The 24,584-nt window shown below is 36.4% G+C and overlaps 1 protein-coding gene across 6 annotated transcripts in view; it reads left to right on the forward strand.

The window, feature by feature from the left end:
* The window catches only part of Tlk1 (tousled like kinase 1), a 121,824-nt gene that overhangs the window by 16,981 nt on the left and 80,259 nt on the right, over positions 1-24,584 (forward strand). For 2 of the 6 annotated variants that reach the window (XM_090342652.1, XM_090342656.1), the window contains exons 2-3: positions 14,036-14,106; positions 18,579-18,689. The exons of 1 other annotated variant lie outside the window; for it this stretch is intronic. The gene's annotated coding sequence lies outside the window, so the exon portion shown is untranslated. Of the gene's footprint in view, positions 1-14,035; positions 14,107-18,557; positions 18,690-24,584 lie in introns of all 6 variants that reach the window. 3 more of the 6 variants (XM_090342654.1, XM_090342657.1, XM_090342655.1) reach the window with 3 other exon arrangements.

Here is a 24,584-nt window from a genome sequence, read left to right on the forward strand (position 1 = left end):
TTGCTAGCATACTAATATTGCTATTACATATTAACATAGCTAGCACATTAACTGGAAAGCCTACAGAGTAGGAGAAGATCTTCATTAATCATACAATGGACAAAGGCCTCATATCTGAAATATATCAACAGCTCAAAAAATTAAATCACTCCAAAACTAATCTCCAAAGTAACAACCATCCCATTAAAAGATGGGCCAAAGACTTAAAGAGAGTCTTCTCTGAAGAAGAAATAAGGATGGCCTATGGACACATGAAGAAATGCTCGACATTTCTGGCCATAAAAGAAATGCAAATCAAAACAATCCTTTTTATACTTTTAAGGCTAATGTGTCTCCCATGTTTTAAGTGTCTCAAGGAATTTTCATCCCCTGACTGACTTTGATCTCCATCCTCACCACTTAGCTTCCTGAGTAGCTAGGATTACAGGTGTAATCTAGTCATATGTGGTTTTATTGTTTAATCTGGTCACATGTAGTTTTATTATTAGATCCATGTCTGTTACTTTGGTTTTGTTTTCTGCTTGTCTCTTCTTCCTTTGTCCTCTTGTTACTTCTTTATTGATATATTTTAAATATTTAAGTACTTTAAAAGTTATTTTAATTTTGTTTCTTAGTGAGTGCTTTAGGGTTTAAATTATATATTGTAGCTTATCAGAATCCATTTAAAATTTATATTAACATGGTGATATGTAGAACTTTTGTTCATATGTCTAACCTACTCTCTTTTGTTATACATATTGATGTGTGCTGCAAAAATCAAAATCATTTTTGATTTTTATTAATACGGTTTTATGTATTTTATTTCTCTTGTGGATCTTGTATTTGAGCTTGGGATCTTTTGCTTGCTAGGCAATTCAGTATGAAAATTTTTGTTATTTATATGTTTATTATTATTACTATTATTTTTTTTCCATTCCTGGGGCTTGAACTCAGGACCTGAGCACTGTCCTTGGGTTTTTTCCTCAAGTCTAGCACTCTGCTACTTGAGCCCCAGCACCACTTCCAGCTTTTCTATGTATGTTATACAGAGGAGTCAAACCTGGGTCTTGGTGCATGCTAGGCAAGCACTGTACTATTAGGCCAAATTCCCAACCTCTGTTTATTATCCTAAGTGGTTATCCTAAGTGGTATTACCATTCAACATGTCAGTTTATGAATGTAATGTGTCTTGATCAATAGCACCCTTTTATTATTTCTTAAAAATTTTACTTTTAAAATAATTTTTATTCTTTCATTATCATCTTCCTGTATTGGGAGGTTTGGGTAATGAGGCCTGAACTCGGGGCTGCATTGTCCCTGAGCTATATCATTCAAGGTTATAATGCTCTACTACTTTGAGACATGGGCCACTTCTGGTGTTCTGGTGGTTAATTGGAAATAAGAATTTGACGGAATTTCCTGCTCCTGCTGGCTTCAAATCTCTATTCTTATCATCAGCACCAGTAATTTTTTAAAGAGCTTTTTTTTTTGTTTGTTTTTTGAATTATTGATAATGGCTGCTTTGAGCTCTTAGCCGAATCTAGAGCCTGGGCCCTTTCATAGGCAGATTCTATTGTGTCTGTTTCCACTAAATGTGCCTTATACTTTTTCTTTTCCTTTGCATGTCTCACAAAGTTTTGTTGAAAATACTTAAGATTATAGTAAATCTGGATATGGGTCCTCAGCCCTTGAGAATTGTTGTTACTTGTTCATTTATTTAATGATTTAACTGGAAAAGTTGAGTGAAATCTTTTCCTCACTCATGTATGTAGCTTGTGGGGCTACAGAGTATTATTTGGGACATATGCCTGCTTGCCTTTCCTTGAGACATCAAGTTTTTGGCAGGCTGACATTTGTTACTGTTACACTCAGCTGTCAGCTTTCACTTAACATCCTAGGGCCTAAATTGTTCCATGGTTGATCCTGTTAAATTCAGGCCTTTTGGCTTTTATGCTGGTGATTACATTGGAAGGACTATTACTACCTTTCTCTGTGACTACTCAGTTCTTTTTGGTAAACTTTCTAGGATAACTTTGTATGTTGCTACTACTATTTCAGAACTTCCAGCTTCCTCTTTGCTGTTCAGTCTTAAAATACCCAGTTTTTGACAGTGCTCTTGGAATGAACTTCCACAATTCTGTTGCAATCTAGTTCTCATAGGTGGAGTTGCATAGCTCTCTGTTTATTTAATATTCATATAAACAAATGGTCATGCATGTTTATTAACTTTTTATTTCATTTTTATTTTTTGTCGGTCTTGGAGCTTCAACTCTGGGAATTGTTCCTGAGCTCTTCATCTTTAGCTCAAAGCTTGTATTCTACCACGTTGAGCCACAGGACCTCTTCTGGTTTTTCTGGTGGTTAATTAAAGATAAGAGTCTCACAGACTTTAGTGCCCAGACTGGCTTTGAACCATGATCCAAAGATCTCAGCCTCTTGAGTAGCTAGGATTAGAGGTGTGGGCCACCGCAACCGGCTGTTTATTAATGTAAGTAAAAGCTAAAACAACTTTGATTTATATTTTAGTTATTTCTTGTAAGTAGAATACTTATTTTTAAGAAGTTTGTTTATATTTGGCCTTTAGAAGTAAAGATGAATATGGATATTTAATACACTTACTGATAATTTAGGTTTAACTTGATATTCCTAAGAATTTCTACATATGTTGTTGCCTTGAACTTTATTTTTTTCTGCTTTCTTTTATTGTGTCTCTTACTAGCACAACACTATTCTGTAGAGTATTATTTCTTGCCCTTTTTTGCACTTATTATTCTTGACCAGGTGTGTGCCTGGGCCTTGATCTGCACAAGCTGACCTTGAGCCAAGATTCTCCTAATGTCAGTCTCCCAAATATCTAGGATTAAAAGTGTGAGCTACTGATGCCTTATAAAAACAAACAAAAACCAACAACAACAAAAAACAAACCTGTGGCCAGGAGTTTGGCCTAGTAGTAGAGTGCTTGCCTAGCATGCATGAAGACCCAGGTTTGATTCCTTGGTACCACATACATAGAAAAAGCCAGAAGTAGTTCTGTGACTCAAGTGGCCTTGAGAAAGCCCAAGAACATGCTTAGGCCTTGAGTTCAAGCCCCACGACTGGCCAAAATAAAATAAAATAAAATAAAATGAACCTAATTACTTAGAAATTACATAATGCCTCCTAGATATATGAAAGTGTAAGTCAGTATTCTTCCTGATGAACTCATTTCCTCCCTCCCTCCCGCCTTTCCTCTTTCTTTCTGTCTGTCCTTTCTGTCTCTGTTTCTTCCTTCCCTTCCCTTCCCTTTCCCTTTCCCTTTCCCTTTCTCCCTTCCTCCTTTCCTCTCTCTCTCTTCATCTTTCTCTCTTCATCTCCCCCCTCCCTCTCCCTCCCTCATTTTCTCTCTTCCTCTGTCTTTCTCTCTTCTTCTATTTTGCTCTCTTCCTCTGTCTTGCTCTCTTCCTCTTTTCCTCTCTTTCTCACTCTCTCCCCCCTCTCTCTGTCCCTGTCCCTGTCTGTCTGTCTGTCTGTCTGTCTGTCTGTCTGTCTGTCTGTCTCTGTCCCTCCTTCCCTTCTTTTGTGCTAGTATCAGCATTTGAACTCATATACTTGAATTCTTGCTCATGGCTGAGATTCACCCACTTGATGTAAACTGCCAGTTCAGCATTTTCCTAATTGGAGATGGAATCTCTTGAAGTTTTTTCTGCCTGGCCTGACTTCTCAGCCTCGTTAGTAGACAGGATTATAGGCATGAGCCACCAGCATTCAATGAATGCATTAACTTTGGAAAATGTTGATGATACATTTTGCGCTTTAAATGCTATTACTTGGTAATTTTGTTCTCTATAACTGCCTATGGAATAATACAATGTTTTCTATAAGACATTTAAATTTATCTATATATTTACCTTTCTTGTTCTTGGTGCATCTCCAGACTTCCAGCTGGGTTGACTGTTTTTTTCTTCTAGCTAAAAATACTCTTTAGTGTTTTCTTTATGTGGACCTATCTGTACAATTCTGATATTTTTTCCCCCTCTGATAATGTGTTCTTTCATCTTTATCTTTTTGGTTTTGTCCCCTGACAATGTCTTCATATGTAGTTCAGGCTGGCCTTGAACCTGAAATAGTCTTGCCTCAGCCTTCTGAATTCACATATTATTGTTGTGTTCTATGACACTTAGGTTCATTTTTTTTTTTCTTGAAGTGTTTCTATAGTACTAGAGTGCTCAGTGAATCTAAGTAGGCAGTTATCTTCATTTAGTATGTAACAAATTGTGCCCTTCAAACCAAATTTCTTTGGTCATTGACCTTTTTATTAGATTATGTGTAGAACTTAGATCTGTGACATTGTAGGTTATGTGTAGAACTTCTTAAATCTGTGGCATTGTAGGTTTTGTGTAGAACTTCTTAGATCTGTGACATTGTAGGTTATGTGTAGAACTTCTTAGATCTGTAACATTGTACCATTCTAGCAAGTTCTTTCTGATAGCATTGGTGTTCTCATGGGAACTTTTATCCTGGTTTTGTGTGTACACATGCATACATGTATATCTGTACATGTATGTGACTTGTGTTTTCCTTTATCCTGGGGCTCAGAACCTTGAATTCTCACTTGGTTTTCCCCTTATGAAAGCTAGTGCTCTACCAACTGAACTACACGTTTTATTTCCAGCTTTCTGCTGGGTTTGTTTATTTTTTAGTCCTGTGGCTTGAACTCAGGGCCTCAGCACTCTCCTTGGGCTCTCTCAAGACATAGAGCTCTACTACTTGAGCCACAGCATCACTTCCAGCTTTTTCTATGTATGTGGTACCAAGGCATCAACCTGGGTCTTTGTACATGCTAGGCAAGCACTCTTACCACTAAATCAAACACCCACCTCCTCTGCTGGTTTTTTAGAGATAAGAATTTCACAGATTTTTTTTTTTTTTTGCCCTTGCTGATTTCAAACTGTGATCCTCATTTTTTAGCCTCCAGAGTAATTAGGATTATGAACGTGAGTCAATAACACCTGGCTCATCCTGTTTTTGAGAGTTCTCAGACTATATAATTTCACATAACACACTTGTCTTATTTCTTTCAGTTGTGTGTTCAGACTTTTCACATTCCTTGTCTTATTTTTGTTTTTGTATTTTTCCATCCTTTTATTTCTATTACATTTTTGAATTTGTGTTTTTCTAATCAATCTTCTAGTCATTAATTCTCTCTATGTTTAGTAAACCATCAAACTCATCTTAGGTTTGTTTGTGTTTTTAAAGTGCCTTCTGGGTTTTATCTTTCATTTATGCATTTTTTCCTGATTTTTCTTATGTTTTGGCATTTATATGAAAGCTATAGAAACAGTATGGGGTCTAGAAAAATGGCAGCTTTCTGTGATAGATAATTCATATTTTAATTGATAAATGTGAGTAGATAATTCACATTTGGCAGAAATACATGCAAAGAAAATCTCAGATTTTCTTAATCTACCATTAAGGATTGAGATGATATAGAATATGAACTCTGGATCTCATTTTTGTCTGTCTAGCCCAAGACTGTCATGTGTTTTGCTTAGTAACTCCACCTGACAATTACTAGTTCTTGAATCAAATGATGCCTCTGAGGAAGAGAAAGCCCACAGACACCAGACTCCCATTTCTAGAGTTTCCTTCTTTTTCTAGATTGTCATGTTTTTCTACCCAAAAGCAGGGTTTTCTTTTTCACTAAGTACAACTTTTTCTTAAGCAAGTTTAGTCTGATTTATCTAATCCTATAACTATTATTATTATAAAGTTATTCTTTTAAATTTCGTACTTTAATTGGTTTTGAAATTTTTGGTGAATTTACATTTTTACCTTTTCTCACTATTTTCTTCTGTCTTTATCTTTCTTTGTTTATTTAAATTGTCAGTTCTATAGGGAATGTAGGTTAGAGGCAAGATATGTGAGCCATAAGGAATTTCAGGGTTACTACATTAAAGCAGAGATGTTTTGCCTTTAATGTCTCAAAGACATAATTTGCGTAGGTAATTTTTGGCAACGAAAGAGAGCCAATATAAGTTATATTTGTGTTCAAATAAAATCTTTATAACTTATGTGTATATGTACACACATATATGTAGCTCTTTCCTTCTATGATGCTGATTACAGTGAACTGGACACTGAGAAATATATTGAATCATGAATTACCATTTACAAGAATTTGTAACTTCATATTTGTATAATGTGTGTTTGGCTAAATAGTATAAGTTTCTGTTTTACTACAGAGAACCTTCTTGATTCAGGGAAGTTAAAAAAAATTAGCAAGGCTTTTTACTATAATAAGACTTAAAGATGAAAGAAATAGGAAAGAAACATTTCTTGCTCCTCATGTGGAAGTGGCAGTTATAGACTCTGATGACATTTGTTTGTTTGTGCTTTGTTTTGTTTTGTCAGTCCTGAGGCTTGAACTCGGGGCCTGGGCCTGTCCCTGAGCATTTTTACTCAAGGCTAGCACTCTATCACTTTGAGTCACAGTGCCAATTCCAGTTTCTGGGTGAATTAATTGGAGATAAGAGTCTTACATATTTTCCTGCCCAGGCTGGCTTTGAACAGTGTTCCTCATTTCTCATCCTCATGAGTAGGTAGGATTATAGGTGTGAGCCATCAGTGTCCAGCAGAATACCAGTTTTTATACCTTTTGAACTGCTGCTGTAGCAACTCCTAGTCCTTAATCTTTTCTGGTTTTGAGTGGGTACAGGCCCTGATGAAGGCCAGTCCAAAACACAGATAAGCTTTAGGATTTCTTTTTAGCAGTTGTGCCCTTGTATTCTTTATGTCTCATTCTCAGAGTTCCCAGGTTTTTCCAAGGATAAGACAGTTTTAGTTGTAGATATTCCTTTTCCTGTCTTGGGATCTCATTTCATTTAGCATTAAGAAAAGTGCTGGTAGGAGGGAAGTTTTTATGCTCTTAGTTTATTTTCTGATTTTAACTTATGAGTCTGGTCTTTTGAATATTTGTTAAAAATAATTTCACTGTTTCTTCATTTACCTTGCTTTATTTCCAGTCTGGATAACTTTGGTTCCTTTTATTTTAAAAGAGGTGCAGACTTGGTGGTCTGTCATCTATATCTTGCCTTCTGCAACATTGGCTTTACTTGGTATAAAAAAAACAATTTATTTCCATATCTAGTTTAGTAGGTATTATAAGTTCATTTGACAGGCTACCATGACTGGACCAGGAGATGATCATGATCAGTTATTCTTATCTGTTATTATCATAAGTTATTCTTTGAACTATAAGAGATATTGGTGAAAACCATCCTTTACAAGTAAATAGTATTTCCTGTAATAAAAGTTAGCTGGATTTTCTTTTTTTTATTTTTGCCAGTCCTGGGCTTGGGCTCAGGGCCTGAGCACTGTCCTTGGACTTTCTCAAGGCTAGAGCTCTACCACTTGAGCCTCAGCACCTCTTCTGGCTTTTTTTCTATGTATGTGGTACCGAAGAATTGAACCCGGGTCTTCATGCATGCTAGGCAAGCACTTTAACCACTAGGCCAAACTCCTGGCCCCATAGCTGGATTTTCTTAAAGGAACCATAAAACATTAAGGAATTACAAGATCCACTTAACATGTTGAATATACCTATCATTCACAGAAACAGTGTACTATGTTGATAACTATGGTAACAATTTCAGTCTGTCTGCATTTGTGTTTTCAGATGTAAAGATTGTGTCTGTTATTCTTTTTTTTTTTTTTTTTGGTTGATCATAGGGCTTGAACTCTGGGCCTGGGCTCTGTCCCTTAGCTTTTCAGCTCAAGGCTATTGCCCTACCAGTTAAGCTATGACGCTACTTCCAGTTTTTCTGGTGGTTATTTGGAGATAAGAGTCTCACAAACTTTTGTGTCCTGGCTGGCTTTGAACCATGATCCTCAGATCTCAGACTCCTGAGTAGCTAGGATTATAGGCATGAGCCACTGGTGCCAGACTCATTATTCTTTTTTAAATACTTATCTTTTAGTAGTTTCACTGAGGAGTTCCAATTCAAATTGTTAGTTTAGGAGTACAATATATCTATATGAATGCCACTCACCAGTTATTCTTTATGAACAATGTTTTGCTTTAATGCTGAGTGCTTCCTGGACAAGAAGAGGATGGTGTTAAATCTTTTTGTCTCTCACAGGAGTAAGTTATTTTGGTTTGTTTTACTCCTACATGAATTTGACACTGTTTCAAGAACTTAAGAAAAGTAGATTTTCAGTATTTAATAGTTTCAAAAAGCCAGGACTATAGAATTTTTTTTACCAACTTTGATTTTTAGTGCCATGCCCTGTCTTGTAACTACATATAGAATGACTTAATTTTTTTTTTAATTTTAGGGTCAAAAGTTAGTTCCCTTGGAGTTATAATTGGAGCTAGCCAATTTTACTCTATTGAGCAACAAGTCTTTTGTAGAAATTTGGTCTCCTACAGACCCTAAGAAATTAAGAAAATCATCTGCATTCTGGAGTAATGCTCTACAGTTTATAAAGGCTTTAGTTTCTTGACATACTACATTAATCTAGAGAACAGTTTTATTAATCTCCTTGGTTAGTTTTAGCATTGCGATTATGTTACCACATGTAAAACTACAACCAAGATTGTAACAATTAAAAAGACATGTACTTACTAGAGTAGTTTTACATGAGTTTGATCATAAATTCCTTAAAGAAGGATTCAAACTGTAAGTGACAAACCTAAACTATCCAGAGTTAACATTTTGAAAACAAATTAGCAATTGACAGAAGTATTTTTGTTTCCATTGCAAATCACATTTTAGTATAACCATTTTGATTGCCAGCATTATACCAGCACTATCAAGGTCCTTGTTACAATAAGGAGCTTAACTCATTTAGGGATTACTGGAAAAAAAAAGAGGTGATTTTTGTTGTTTTTGTTTTTTTCCCCTAGGCTTTGCATTTTAGAACTCTTACACACTTGGGGACCCAAAAATATATTTAACATACAGAATAGCTGCCAACAAATAGAATCATACTTGCACAGATATCACACATACTACCTTTAGCTTTTAACTTCAGGAGTAAAGTTTGGCATTTTTGATTAGGTACATTATATGTGCAACACTAACATTTAAAATTTTAAGTTAGGGAGACTGGTCATTGAATCCAAATGAACTTGTTTTTATTGCATCTCTGTATATAACAATGTCCATTTAGCTCCGTGTGTATTTACAGAAAGCACTTCCCTGATCATTTTGCCTATATTGCATACCCTATAAATTTTTGTATAGCACTTAAGAAGGCTTAGGCATATAACCTGACTAGTTAGATGTTAAATTTTAATCACTTAATATAATACGTAAACAAATACTTAAGTGAACTCTGATTTAATTAGAACTCATGTAGTTTTTATGTAGTAGAGACCTGATTAAAAAACAAAGTTTATCTTTGTGTGTGTGTGTGTGTGTGTGTGTATGTGTATGTGTGTGTATGTGTATGTGTATACACACGTGCAATGTTCCTGAGCTTTAGTACATAAGGTTAAGGCTTTATTTACCATTTGAGCTACTTCTGGCTTTATGAATGCAATGCCTCTTGATCAATGTCACTCCTCTGAATATTCTCACCCCTCCCTTCCACTCCCACTTTCCTTACTTTTCTTCTTTTCCTTCCCTCCCTCTCTCCCTCCTTCCCTCCCTCCCTTCCGATTTTGACAGTCCTGGGGCTTGCTTGAACTCAGGGCCTGGGCACTGTCCCTGAACCACAGCATCACTTCTGGCTTTTTCTGTATGTGTGGTACTAAGAATTGAACTTGGGTTTTCGTGCATGCTAGGCAAGCATTCTACTACTAGGCCAAACTCCCCAGTTCCTTTTTTTTTTTTTTTTTTTTGTCATGAAGCTTGAACTCTGGGCCTGGGTGATGTCCCTGAGCTCTTCGGCTCACGGCTATCTCTCTATCCATGAGCCACAGCACCAGTTATTGTTTTCTGGTGATTAATTGGAGATAACTCTCACAGACTTTAGTGCGAGGGCTGGTTTTGAACCAAGATTCTCAGATTTCAGTCTTCTGAGTAGCTAGGATTACAGGTGTGAGCCACTGCACCCGGCCCAGTTTTTCATTTTTTTAGTATCTACCGTATATTGAATACCATGACTACATTTGTTCACCCTCCCTGACTTCATTCCTGTGCCTCCCTTTTGCCCCCTCAAAAAAACAACAATAACACAAACACCAAAAACAAAAGCAACTGTAACAAAAATAACAACCACAAATCATATTTCCATTTCCTGGAATTCATTTGATAAATGATATTTTAAATGTTCAGAAGAGTTACGCTTTTGGTTCCTCTCCTAAGAATATTCTCCTATAATCTGTGTGAAAATGCATAGAGTCCTGAGTTAGTTGTCATGCCCAGTTGCATTTTAGATCTTTCCTCTACACATGAGAGAACATTTTTCATTTGTCTCTATGAGCTTGGCTTTAGTTCACTTAACATGATTTGTTCTAGGTCCATCCATTTCCTTGCAAAGGACATACTATTCTTTCTGATAGATAAGTAAAATTCTAGTTTCTGATCCATTTGTCTCTTGTAGGCCAACTTGGCTACTGTGTGTTTTTTTTTGTTTTTGTTTTTGCCAGTTCTGGCCTTGAGCCCAGGGCCTGAGCACTGTTCTTGGGCTTTCTCAAGGCCAGAGCTCTCCCACTGGAGCCACACTACCACTTCCAGCTTTTTCCATGTATGTGGTACTGAGAAATCAAACTCTAGTCTTTGTGCATGCTAGGCAAGCACTCTACCACTAGGCTAAACTCCTGGCCCTGGCTATTGTGAATTATTTAGCCTTTCTAAAGAATTACACTGTTGAGTTCTCTTAAGTGTTTGATATATCTGTTAATCCATTTGTGTACACTTGCAACATTCCAAAGAATTTAGTTATATATTTATAAACTAATTTTAGTTTCCTCATGACAGAAAACATGTAATCTTTGTCTCAGTCTGAATGACTTCATTTAGTATAATTTTTTAATAATTTTTTCAGGTCCTTAACATTTCTTTGTAAATGATGCAATACTATTCTAATGGATACACAAAATTCCATTGTGTATGTATGCCACGTTTTCTTCATCCATTTTTCCATTGAAGAGCATCTGGGCTGATTCCATACCTTGGTTACTGTGAATAGTGCCGCTGTGAACTTGGTTGTGTTGATGGTTTTTCTGTATTCTAGTTTGTAATCTTTTGGATAAATGACCAGTAGTGGGATTGGTGGATGATAGGGTAGTTCTATGTTTAGTTTTTTGAGGAACCTCCATATTGCTTTCCTACAGCCATGTAATATTTGATAAAGTAACCCAAAACATAGACTGTAAGAAAGATAGCCTCTTTAATGGTGCTGGGGAACTTGGTTATTCACATGTAGAGTATTGAAACTGGATCTCTATTTTTATCAACTTGCATTAGTATCCATTTAGAATGGATCAAAGACCTCAATGTAAGACCCAAAACCATGGACCTATTAGAGAAAGGAGTAGGAGAAACATTAGGACTCCTTGGCACAGGCAGAATCTTTCTGAGTAAAGACCCAGAAGCACAGCAAATTAAAGAAAGATATAAAGAAAGACATGGGATTACAAGAAATGAAGAGGTATTCTGCACAGCAAAGGACACAGCTAACAAGCTAAGAAGAGAGCCTACAGAATGGAAGATTTTTGCCAGCTGTACTTCAGTGATCCAATACCTAGAATATATAGAATTAAACTCTCAATCACCAACCCAGTTAATAAATGGGCCAATGAGCTAGAGAGTCTTCTCAGAAGTAAAAATGGCCAATAGGCACATGAAGAAATGCTCACCATCTTTGGTCATAAAGAAAATGCTCACCATCTCTGGTTATAAAGAAAATGTAAATTAAAACACAGATTCCACTTCAGTTACAATGGCCATTATCCAGAAAACAATAACAGATACTGGTGAAGATATGGCAGAAAGGAACCCTACAATACAGTTGGTGGGAATGTAAACTCATCCCACCTCTTGAGGCTTTTTGATGGTTAATGGAGATAAGCATTTCAGGGACTTTTATGCCCAGACTGGCTTAGAACTATAGCCCTCAGATTTCAGCCTGCTGAATACTAGGGTGAGCCACCGGTACCCAGCTTCCACTTAGGTTTTGATGGATACTTTAGGTTGCTTCCATCTCTTAAGTATTGTGAATAGTGCTTCAAATGTGTGTGCAGCTATCTCTTTGAGACCCTGTTGTTAATTTGTGTGTGTGTGTGTGTGTGTGTGAATATTTATACCTGAAAGTGGGATTGCTGGGCCGTATGGTAATTTTAGTTTTAAGCTATTAGTGTCTTGTTTTCCATAGCAACCATTTTATATTTTTTTTCAACAGTACACAGGGGCCCAGTATTTTCATATCCTTACAAACACTGATTTTTAATTTTTGGACAGCAGCCATTCTACTGTGTGTGAGGTGATAATTCATTGTGGTTTTAATATGCATTTTCCCAATTAATATTGAAAGCATCTTATTAATATTTTAATTGGTAGATAATCATTTTAATTTTTGGCATTAGTATGGAATGATTAGATAAATCTAACATCTATCACCTTATTTTTTGAAATTTAGCTATTTTGAAATGTATGATGCATTATCATTAAGTGAAACTTTGTACCCTTTGACCAACACCTTATCTTTCTCATCCCCACTACCTCTAAATCACTATCCTACTAAGATATTTCTTAAGGCTGATAGTGTTTCATTGTCTGTGTGTGTGTATTACACATTTTCTTTCCTTCAGGTCTTCTCATACCCATTTTCTTATTTTGGTTATTATGATTAATGTAGCATTGAAAAGAGAGTGCAGATGTCTTTGATACCGAGTTTAGTTCCTTTGGATATATAGATGTGTGATTGCTGTATGTAAGCATCTTCATAACTTGGTGACTATACATCTCAAGAAATGCTTAAGGTGTGTGTGTATGTATGTACGTACATGTACACATACATGTGTGTACTGGGGCTTGAACTCAGGACCTGGGTGCGGTCTTTTAGATTTTCCACTCAAGGCTGCTGTGTCGGCCTTTTGCTGGTCAAGTGGAAATAAGAGTCTCATGGGCTTTACTGAAGGGGCTTGCTTCAAATGGTGATCCTCAGAGCACAGCCTCCTGAGTAACTAGGATTGCAGGAATTACCTGGTTTGTAGTCTTATTTTCTGTATATTGAGCTGTTTTTTCTTTGTGCCATTTCTTTCTTTGTCGTCACATGCTGTTTGCTCAATGACATTTGAACTATTGCCAAAAGAACAGACCTTTTTTTGAGTCTTAGTCTATACTGCTGGGTAAATAGGATAAATAAGATCTAAGGAGATGGTTGAGAGTGTGGCCTAGTAGTAGAGTGCTTGCCTAGCATGCATGAAACCTGGGTTTGATTCCTAAGTACCACATACACAGACAAACAAAGCCAGAAGTGGTGCTTTGGCTCATGTGGTAGAGCGCTGGTCTTGAGGAAAGCCCACGGACAGTGCTCAGGCCCTGAGTCTAAGCCCCAGGACTGGCCAAAAATAAATAAATAAAATAACTAAGGTGAAACTTAGTTATTGTCTTAAACGCTGTCTTTAAAAATTTCTGTACTTGGCTGCGAGTTTGGCCTAGTGGTAGATAGAGTGCATGAAGACTTGGGTTTCATTCCTCAGTGCCACATACATGGAAAAAGCTGAAGGTGGGGCTGTGGATCAAGTGTTAGAGCACTAGCCTTGAGAAAAATCCAGGAACAATGCTCAGGCTCTGAGCTCAAGGCCAGGACTAGCAAAAAAAAATTTTTAAAAAATTCCCGTACACTACGTGGAAAATGAACTATGCAACTTGGGGATAGCGGAGGAAGTGGTAATTTTGCTTTAAAAGAATTTTACTCATTACCTGACTTATGAAATGGTAACCCCTCTATACCACACCTTAATAATAACAACAAAATTAGATTTTAAAAAATCTTTTGGTGTTTCCCCCAAATAAGGTCTTTGAAATATCACTCATTTTAGTGACTGTTACTACTATCCATGTGTATATAGAAAGTTTTTCCTTTCTCTTTTCAAAATCACCAAATCTGTTTTTTTGTTTCCTAGATGACCTGATCTACTACTGCTCCAAGCTACTGTTATCTCTTACCTGGATCACTGCAGTGGCCACCTAACAGGTGTCCATATATCCTCTTTGAAAATCTACTATTAGGCAGAAATACAAAAGCTGTACTTTTTCAGTAACAGGATCTTATTTTTTTGACTGATTATAAAGTAGCTTGGTTTGTATACTTTTAACTAAATTATTGAACTGTAAAAATTATATTTCATATTATTGAGTTTTTAAGTCTATTTTATATGCCAGAAAGAATTTATGCATATAGAGTTGCATTGGTCTTCATGCCAGTAAATTAGAGATTTTGTTTCCTTTTAGGAATAAGGAAACTGAATCTGAGAGTTACTAAACAATGGAGCTAAGTAAGATTCACATTTAGTTTTCTTTTTTAGAGAAATATTTATAATTTGCGAATGGCTGAAAATACACTTACTCACTTGAAATCTTTATTCAAAAATTTCCTATATCTCAGGTACTCATTGAAGCATTTGATATTTCAGTGAACAATACGGTCAAAAATACTCTATAGGAGCTTACAGTGTCATGAGTAAGGAGATATACTGACCTCCAGGTGCAACCCCAGACTGAAAATGATTTGTTTTTAAACAATTTCAGATCTCTGAAATACTGACCCAGAGCAGAAGTGTTAAATTAACTTACCAGTGCTCTGTCTCCAATGGCTGAACAATCACCAGGTCTTGCCTAAGACCATGACCATCATGCATTACTGTTTACGTATTTGTCTATTTTGGAGTGATAGAATGTGCTGTAGACATTTTGTCAAGTGTCCTCAGGACCACCTCCATGTTCAGATAATTGCTCTCTGGACTCACGGAGCTCAGCATGTAGTGTACTCAGGCTGAGGCATATTACAATGATGTAATATAAGGATTCACAGCTGGATTGTAATGGGAAAAGGCAGAGGTAGAATCTTGATGAATTCTGGCATGAACTTAAGAAAGAAGCATCATAGAGCTTATTTGACATACGTGATGTGACTACCTGGGGAAATTTCGAGAGTGTTTTTGAGGGACACATCTGCATGCCAAAAATTGGCATATGCCAAATTGTACAGATAATGAAAGCACAATGAACCACACTTAAGGATAGGTAGAAATTCTTTGCACACAGGCCTTTCAAAAGATAGCACTTAACCTATGCCTGCTGTGTTCTTTTATGTACTTATACCCATTAGCTCTGGGTGAAAATTGTGGAGTGAATCAGGGAGAGATTAAGTATCACTGGTACTTATATGTCTTTTTTTGCACCATATATTGGGGAGTCCTTTTAAGGAAATTCAAGTAAAACATTTTGGATACAACAGTGATTGGTGTAGCACTGTTTTTACTTAGTAGCAGAAAATTAGAGGCCATTTGAATCACCTATACATTCTCTACATCTATTTAATGGAATGTTAGGTAGCTGTGAAAATAATTTTGAAAACATGTCTCAATGTGGAGTATTGCTTATGGATAATTGGGAACAAGATACAGAATAGCAATTGGTGTAGACTCTGCCTGACAACTTTCCTAATTCTGAAATTTGCAAATGACTTTTAAAAAAAGGCAAATTTCCTAAAGAAAACATTGGAAAAGTATACTGTTTTCAAATTTTATTCTGGAAAATTTCAGAAATTTGTTGAAGGAGTGTGAATTTGGTGTAAATGAATGTATCTACTACACAGCTTTGACAGTTACCAGTTTACGCACAAGTAAAAATATTCCTTCAAAGCTTTTAGTTGTCTTAGAAAATGGGTATTTGAAAGGAAAAATTCAAAATTTTTATTAAGATATAGCAACATTGCTGTATTATTAGTAACATCAACATGTAGTGAACTTACACAACTCCCTATATTAATCATTTATCTGAGGTGTGTGTGTGTGTGTTGTGTGTATGTGTATGAGAGAGAGAGACAGACAGACACTCAGGGCTTTGAGCTCTTGCTTGGCTTTTCTTGAGCCACGCCTCCATTTATGGTTTTTTGCTGATTAATTCGAGGGTGATTTTCAACCATGATTCTCAGATCTCAGTTTCCTGAGTAGGCTCATAGTCATTAGTCACCAATACCTATCTGGCTCTGAGGCTTCTCTTTTATGGCAAAGAACTGCCACTATCATTTTCATTCACTTTTTTGCCAGTCCTGGGGCTTCAACTCAGGGCCTCAGTGCTATCCTTAGGCTTTCTCAAAGCTAGAGCTCTACCACTTGATCCACAGCACCATTTCCATCTTTTTCTATGTATGTGGTAGCAAGGAATTGAATCCAGGCCTTCGTGCATGCTAGGCAAGCACTCTACCACTAGGCCAAACTTGCGGCGACTTATTTTCACTCTCAAACTAACCTTATTAAGGTTTTGTTTGGTGGGGGGGGGAGGGGTAGGTTGGGAGGGTGGAGAAATAATACATTTTGGGGAGGATGAGTGTGTGCATAGGTTGAAATAACATCATGAATTTCTGAACATAAGATTATCAGTTAAGAAAAATAAGGAATTGGCTGGATGGAAGTTTTATGTAAGTTAATTTAGCAATACTTCAGCAAATGATAAATTTATCACATAGCTATTCAAGCAAGATCATGTGTGCACATCAGATGATTAAAATTGTAAATGACCCAGTGGTAGAGCATTTGCCTAGCATGCACAAAATCCTGAGTTTGATTCCTTGGTACCACATATACAAAAAAACCAGAAGTGGTACTCAAGTGGTAAAGTACTAGTCTTGAGAAAGCTCAGGGATAGTGCCTAGGCCCTGAGTTCAAGCCTCAGGACTGGAAAGAATGAACTAGAATACTGATATTGGTTAACTTTAGGTACTAGGGCTATGGGTAATATGTGTTTCATTTTGTAGGATTTTTTCCATGTTTCATTTTCTTTTACTGATGACAGTTTGGGTTCATTTTCTTTTAAAAAATTATTATTATTTTAAAGGTGATATACAGAGGGGTTACAGTTACATAAGTCAGGTAAAGAGTCTATTTCATTTTAGATAATGTCACCCTTTTCCTCATTCCAGAGTTCATTTCTAAGCATAAAAAGTAAAAGTGAAATTGCTGCTTAATTATAAAAATACCTATTCATTTATTTATATGAAAGATAAAGAAAAATATCTCCAGGAAATTATTGCACATGTCAGCCATTGTGGTGGTGCATGCCAGTAATTATAGTTACTTGTAAGGTGGAGAGAAGAGGGTCATGGTTTGAGGTCATCCTAGACAAAAACAAGCTAAATGTGGTGGCAGACATCTGTGGTCACAACTATTGAGGAGGCAGAAGGAGGAGGAGATTAGACCAGAAGAAAGGGAGGCTAGGAGGAAGTTATTAGAGTCAAAGGAAAAGTTGATATTAGTCTCTATTTTAAGATGATTATAATTTACTGAAAGACCATAGTATAAATTTGAGGACCTGGGCTTAGGACTTTAAAAATTTACATCTCCCGCTCTGCGTTTGCAGTTTTTAGATCATACATGCGCCAATAAAAGAGAAATGAAAACAGTATAATTCACAATTTTGTATTGTGAATGGCAGTCATTTATGGAAATGCTAAGGGATTCACTATACCTTTGGGTATTTTTTGTTGAGTAATAAGTTGAATCATATGAACCTATTGAAATAGTTTCATTTTTCGTTGATTTACCTAGTGTTTATTATATCTAAGGTTATAGTTTTGTACTTGCATTAACATAGAAAATAATGACTAGATTTAAAAGAGTTTGGAGTGATCATTAGAAATTTGTCTTTCTAGAGGAATTTATTGTTGTTGTTTTCTTTTGGTGGTATAGGAAATTAAACTCAGGGTATCACACTTGCCATTTGAGCTATTTTGCTACTCTAGAGAATCTTATGGGATGTGGCTCAGTTGCAGATTTATATCTAGATTCCAAATTTCTGACATCTTTTTTAATCAAAGCAATTAATAGTTGTGAGGATTAGTGAAAGAACACTTTTTATTTCCATCCAGAAAGATAATGTGTTAAAATACATCTTATGTGGGCAGATAGAGTTGTCTGTTTTGTTAGAAATTGTATAGATTAGATATTTTTGTTCATTATTGGAAAGTTTTGGCTAAATATGTAGAAAGATGAGTTGATGAGAATTTTCTGTCTGCTAATAAGATACTTTTGTTGTCTTTTCATGTTACTGACTTGACATATAAGTTTGGGCAAGTTGCTTATTTTCTTGGGACTTCATAATAGTATGTAAAAATTATTTTTGTGTATTCTAACAACCTGCCTAGGATTTATGTGAACTAACCCATGATCTCTTTGGAAACAATCCTATGATAGATTTTTTTTTTTTTTTTTGCCAGTTCTGGCACTTGAACTGACGGCCTGAGCAGTCCCTTTTACAAATCTTGTAAGGATAATAGAGGTGATAGCAGTGAAATACTGATTGTACTATAGAATATCATTGAATGACATTTATAATCTGCCTTTGTTTATTAAAATATACTATTTTAGATTGTGTTTAATTCATAGGTAGTATTCAGCCTGGATTTCTTATATATGTTACCTGCAGCTTTCTCCTTTCCTGCTACAGATGGACTGTAAGAAATAAAAACTGTGACCCTTCTCTCACCCTGCATTATTGGGATAGAAGAATAGGTCAAGGCATATCATGGGGCAGTAATCATCACTGTCCTTTTTAAAGGTACATATCTACCTGAGGAGTGGGATTTGGGAGATAAGGGAGTATCGGGGCTTTTCACTTTTTATATTTCTGTATTGTTTATTATAACAAACACTCATGTCTATAATGAGGAAAAGCCAGGAAACCCAAAAAGATGCTTAAGTAATTAGTGCTAAATAATTAGACAGCATACCAATGGTACAGCAACTCTTTAAGTGATGGAATACAATGTATGTTTACATTTCTAAACTAAGTGTATACCAAAGTATGTCACACTTTCAGGAGAATAACAGAAAAATTAGAAAATTTACAATGAAAATATATTGTTGTAGCATGATTTCTTCCCAAACATAAAAATGAATGAGGCTACCACTAAAAACAAGTTTCCAGTGGACTCATTTGTTCGTCAAGTAAAAAGACCCATTTAGGGGCTGGGAGTCTGGCCTACTGTTTAAAGTGCTTGCCTTGCATGCACGAAGACCCGGGTTCGATCCCTTGGTACCACATACGTAGAAAAAAGCTGGAAGTGGTGCTGAGGCTCAAGTGGTAGAGCTCTCGCCTTGAGAAAGTCCAAGGACAGTGCTCAGGCCCTGAGCGCTCAAGCCCAGGACTGGCAAAAAAAAAAAAAAAGTGATTTACTGATACTAATTGAGTTGTATTTGATCGCAGCTGTTAAATTTATATGTATATATAAATATACACACATGTATGTGTATGTATATATAACCACACATACATATGTGTGTATTTGTCCAGAGAAAATATACTTGTTTTAAGCTATTAACTTTTTGGCAAGATTTGTTGATTCAAGAGTTGAGGATATTTGAAACAGCATCAGTAGTCAATTAAAAACATGATTTAGAGTGGTTTTCCTGGGCTCTTCATGAGTTGTCAGATGTTGATACTACTCCATTGTGTATTTGAAGACTCAATGCCAAGTTTGAGGCGACAGAGAAATTAACCTTAAGCATATTCTTTGTGGAAGTACAGATAAGGATATATTCAAAGCTGAGGAAATAGCACAATTTAAAATGGGATCCACTAAGATGTATTGCAGTGAAAGCTGACAAAATATGTGTAAATCAGGATAAAACAAAATCTTAGTTGTGCAAATTTACAAAAGTGGTAAAAGTATAAGGTTTTCAAATCAGTGATTATTTACCAGCAGGTAATTTGCTGAACTTGTTTGAATCTACTGTGTTCATTGAGTCAGTACTATGAACCTTCTCCCTTCCCCTCCCCTCCCCTCCCCTCCCCCTCCCTCTTCCCTTTCCTCTTTTCTCCCCCCCTACTCCTTCCCTTCCTCCTCCCCTTCTCAGTTAAAGGCATGTAATTGTGGATTGATATCATTTTTTGGCCATACATATTTATGTGAAAAGGTAGTTGTATTATAGACGAGCATTTCCAGATGAATATTTATAATAGGTTTGATGATAAGAACCCCCAGTAAAGTGAAGTATTCCCTCTCCCTCTCCCTCAAGAATTCCATTTTTATCCCAATCGGTATTACTTGAGTTTTTGTCTATCAGAAGTTTGTGGAAATTTTTCTGTTAAAACATCTACATGATTATGCCTCTTAGATTTCAAGGACTAAATTACTTAGGATTTATTTGTATAAATAAAAAGACTATACATCCCCTTTCTCTGACAGTATTTCTCCAACATTAATACATATATTTACCTGGTGATCATATTAAAATGAAGAGTCTGGTATGATAGATCTGTAGAGAGACCCAGAATTTCACATTTCTTTTATTTTTTCCCCCCTTGGTAATATTTAGATTTCAACTTCTGGGCCTTGTGCTTGATAGGTAGACACTCTGCTACTTTAGTTAATTTTTAGATAAAGCCCAGAATGGGCTGTGGTTCTTATTCTTCTTTTTCTATCTCCTACATAACTGGGATGATAGATATGAAACATAATGACCAACCTTTTTATTGAGATGGAATCTTGCTAACTTTTTTCCTCAGACTGGCATTGAACCTGTCTTCCCCATCTTAGCTTCTTGAGTAGCTGTGATTACAGACAGATAATGACAGTCACATTTGTTATGTACCCTGTTAAATGCTTTTAAGAACTTTTTAGAAAGTAAAGAATTAAGACAGGATTGGGTGTGAGTTTAGTGCTAGAATGTTTAGATAATGAAAAACAAAATATGTATAAACTGGTTGGCCTTCTGTCCTCATATTGCTAAAATCCAGTGTGCCATCAACTAATTATCAAGTCCAAGAGTAGGCATATTATATAGCATATACATGTTTAAAAATTGTCTTCTTGGCCAGGAGTGTGGTCTAGTGGCAGAGTGCTTGCCTAGTATGAACGAAACCCTAGGTTCAATTCCTTGGTACCACATTCACAGAAAAAGCTGGAAGTGGTGCTGTGGCTCAGGTGGCAGAGTGCTAAGCTTGAGCAAAAGTGCTGAAGGACAGTTCCCATGCCCTGAGTTCAAGTCCAGGATTGGCAAAAATAAAAAAAAATTTAAAAAGGTCTTCTCCTAGCCTTCTGTGTCTTTGGTTCATCTTATAACTATTTTTAAGCTTTTTAAAGTGTTTCAGCAAACCATTTAGGATTTTGATGAAGTCTAGTTTATCGTTTTAATTAGAAAAAAATTATTATGGAGGTCATACCTGCATTATTCTCAGACTTGTAATTTTAGCTACTCAAGAAGTTGAAATCTGAGGACTGAGGGCCTAAGCCAGCCTGGGCAGTAAAGTCCAAAGATGGAACTCTTTATCTCCACTTACCCAACAAAAAGCTGGACAGAGGCGTGGCTCAAGTGGTAGACAGCCAGTTAGCCTTCAGTGGAAAAAGCCAGTGGAAAAGCCTTAGTTTGGCATACAATGTAGTAAAAATAGACATAAAATTGCCCATTTTGATTGTACTTTAGGTTTATAGTTTAGTGGTGTTAAGTACATTCATATTATTGTCGTATTGTCACCATCATTTATCTTTAGAGCTTTCCCATCTTCCCAAGCTGAAATTCTCTATATTAATTGACACCACTGCATCTGCTAAGTGCTGGCAACATTTTTCTGTTGTGTCTATGAATTTGGCTAGTCAAATGTTACATAGTATTTGTTCTATAGTATTTGGCCTTTCTTGACTAGTTTAGTCAGTATCTTCATTTTTCTCCACATTGTATCACATATTTTGATTTACTTGATATTTATTTTGTTTATTCATTCATCTAATGGGTGCTTGAGTTGCTTCTATCTTTTGGTATTATGAACTGCTGCTCTGAGTGTGTATGTCAAATCCCTCTGTTGAATTCCTGCTTTAATTTCTATCAGTTATAAACTCATGTGGAATTTCTGGGTCATATGTTAGGTTTTAATTCTTTCAGGACTGCAAAGTCATTTCCATAATGGCCATACCATTTTGTATTGTCACTAACATTGCACAAAAGCTACAGGTAGTTGTTATGTTAGTTTTCTGTTGTTGTAATAAAATACAAAAGATAACCTAAAAATTGCACCTTATTTTGGCTTATGACTTCAGAGGTTTCGGGCCATGTTGCTTCGGGCCTCTGGTAAGGCAGCCTGTCATGGTAAGCATGTGATAGAGCAAAACTGTTCACCTTGTGGTGGCTGGGAAGCAAAAGAGAGAAAGAAGGACCAAGGCCCCAATATCCCCTTGAAAGGCACACTTCTCACTACTATAGACCTTACCTCCCAAGAGCTCACTGGCATTGGGACCAGGCCTTGGAATACATTGATTTGGAAGATAGCACCAATCCTAAAGGAATGTGAAGTGATAGTACATTGCTTTGGATTTTCATTTCCTTAACACCTTTAATGTTACTGACAGTTTTGAACTTACTGACCATTTGTATCAAAATCTGGACACATTTCTATTCTTGTCTTTTGCCCATTTATAAATTGTTCCTTTTTTGTTACTGAATTATAGTTATTTATTCTGGATATTAGTCTTTTATCATACTTGATCTGTAGATATTTCTGTGGGTTTGTTTGTTCTCTGTTGCCTTGTTAACACATAAAAGTTTTAATTTTCCAAGCATGAGTGACTTATACTTGTAATCATAGCTACTCAGAAGGATGAGATCTGAGGACTGCTGTTTGAAGCCAGTCCATGCAATATACTCCCTGGGACTTTTACCTGTAGTTAATCACCAAAATAAAAAAAAAATAAAAAAACAACCAGAAATGGAGCAGTTGCTCAAGTAGTCGAGTGATGGCCTTGAGTAAAAAAGCATAGGGTCAGCATCTACATCCTGAATTTAAGGACTGGTTTGTGTACACACACACACACACACACACACACACACACACACACACACACACACACACGAAGTTTTAATTTTGCTGGTGAGAATTCATGTTTTTTTTTTGTCCCTTTATTAGCTATATTATCCTAGAAATCATTGCCAAATTCAGTGTCGGGAGGCTTTCCTTTTATGTTTTCTTCTCTTTGTTTTACATTCTTGTTTCTAATATGTGACTTAATCTGTTCAAAATAACCTTTTGGTAAGGAAGAACTGCATTTTTGTTGTTATTGTTGTTAGTTTTTTTGTTTGTTTTTGTTTTTGTTTTTTTGCCAGTTCTAGAGCTTGGGCTCAGGGCCTGAGCACTGTCCTTGGGTTTTCTCAAGGCAGAAGCTCTACCACTTGAGTTACAGCACCACTTCCAGTACCAAGGAATTGAACCCAGGTCTTCCTGCATACTAGGCAAGCACTCTACCACTAAGCCAAACTGCTGGCCCCACTGTTGAATTTTTAAAAATACAAAGCAAAAAAAAAGAAAATTATCTCAGTAGATTGTAACCTCCAGTTCTAAGAGGTGGTTAAGATCCATCCATCTAGATTGGTATATAGTAACATTTAATTTGAGATGCCTAAATTTAAAGTCAAGGGGTGTCTGAAAGAACAAAGATCAAAATCAATGATTTACTAATCTCTGAGATAGTGACAGTTCAAGAAAGGAGTTGAGGAACTGAAAAGGTCTAGTAAATTTTTCAAAAACTACAACCATTCATTTTTGTAATTCCTTTTTTTTTCCTTTAGACAAAGATTAGTAAAGAGCTGGGTACAGTGGCTCATGCCTGTAATCGTAGCTACTCAGGAGGCTGAGATCTGCTGATCGTTCAAAGCCAATCTGGTTCAAAGCCAGTCTGGGCAATACAAAGCTTACTAAGCTGCCAGACTCTTTAATCACTAGAAAACAAGAAGTGAGGCTATGTCTCAAGGATTGGGTGGCAGCCTTGAGCTGAAGAGCTTAGAGACAGCACCCAGGCCCTGGGGTGGTAGCCTTCAGCTGAAGAGCTCAGGGACAGCGCCCAGGCCAGAGATCAAGCCCCATGACCCCCCAAAAAAAATTAGTGGGGGGAGGGGGGAGGGAAATGGGGACCATGTCATGAGAAAGGGTATCAATGTTTGTGAAGTAATGTACCTCCTATCTGGTGAATATAATGTAACCCTTCTATTAATTACAATAAAATTTAAAAAAAGAAAAAAATATTAGTAAAGATTTTTGGTATATTAGTAGGATCAGAAAAGGAAAAAAGAAGTATTGATGTTGTTTCCATGTCTAGGCACAATTAAATAATAATAGTAACAGCTTGGAATTCAAGCTAAGTTTGTTGACTGGCTGGTTGTTATTTTGAATCAGGGTCTGGTGATAGAGCTCAGACTGGCCACTTAATTAAAAATCCTAGTGCATCAGCTTCCCAACCGAAGAAATTATAAGTGTGTACCAGCCTTTAAGGTGGCTTTTAAAAAGGTACAACAAGGGGCTGGGAGTTTGGCCTAGTGGTAGAGCGCTTGCCTAACATGCACAAAGACTGGGGTTCGATTCCTTGGTACCACATACTTAGAAAAAGCCGGAAGTGGTGCTGAGGCTCAAGTGGTAGAGCTCTAGCCTTGAGAAAAATCCAAGGACAGTGCTCAGACCCTGAGCTCA

The sequence above is a fragment of the Megascapheus bottae genome, chromosome 12 (genome assembly GCF_031878675.1).
Source record: "Megascapheus bottae isolate mThoBot1 chromosome 12, mThoBot2.hap1, whole genome shotgun sequence".
Lineage (NCBI taxonomy): Eukaryota > Metazoa > Chordata > Mammalia > Rodentia > Geomyidae > Megascapheus > Megascapheus bottae.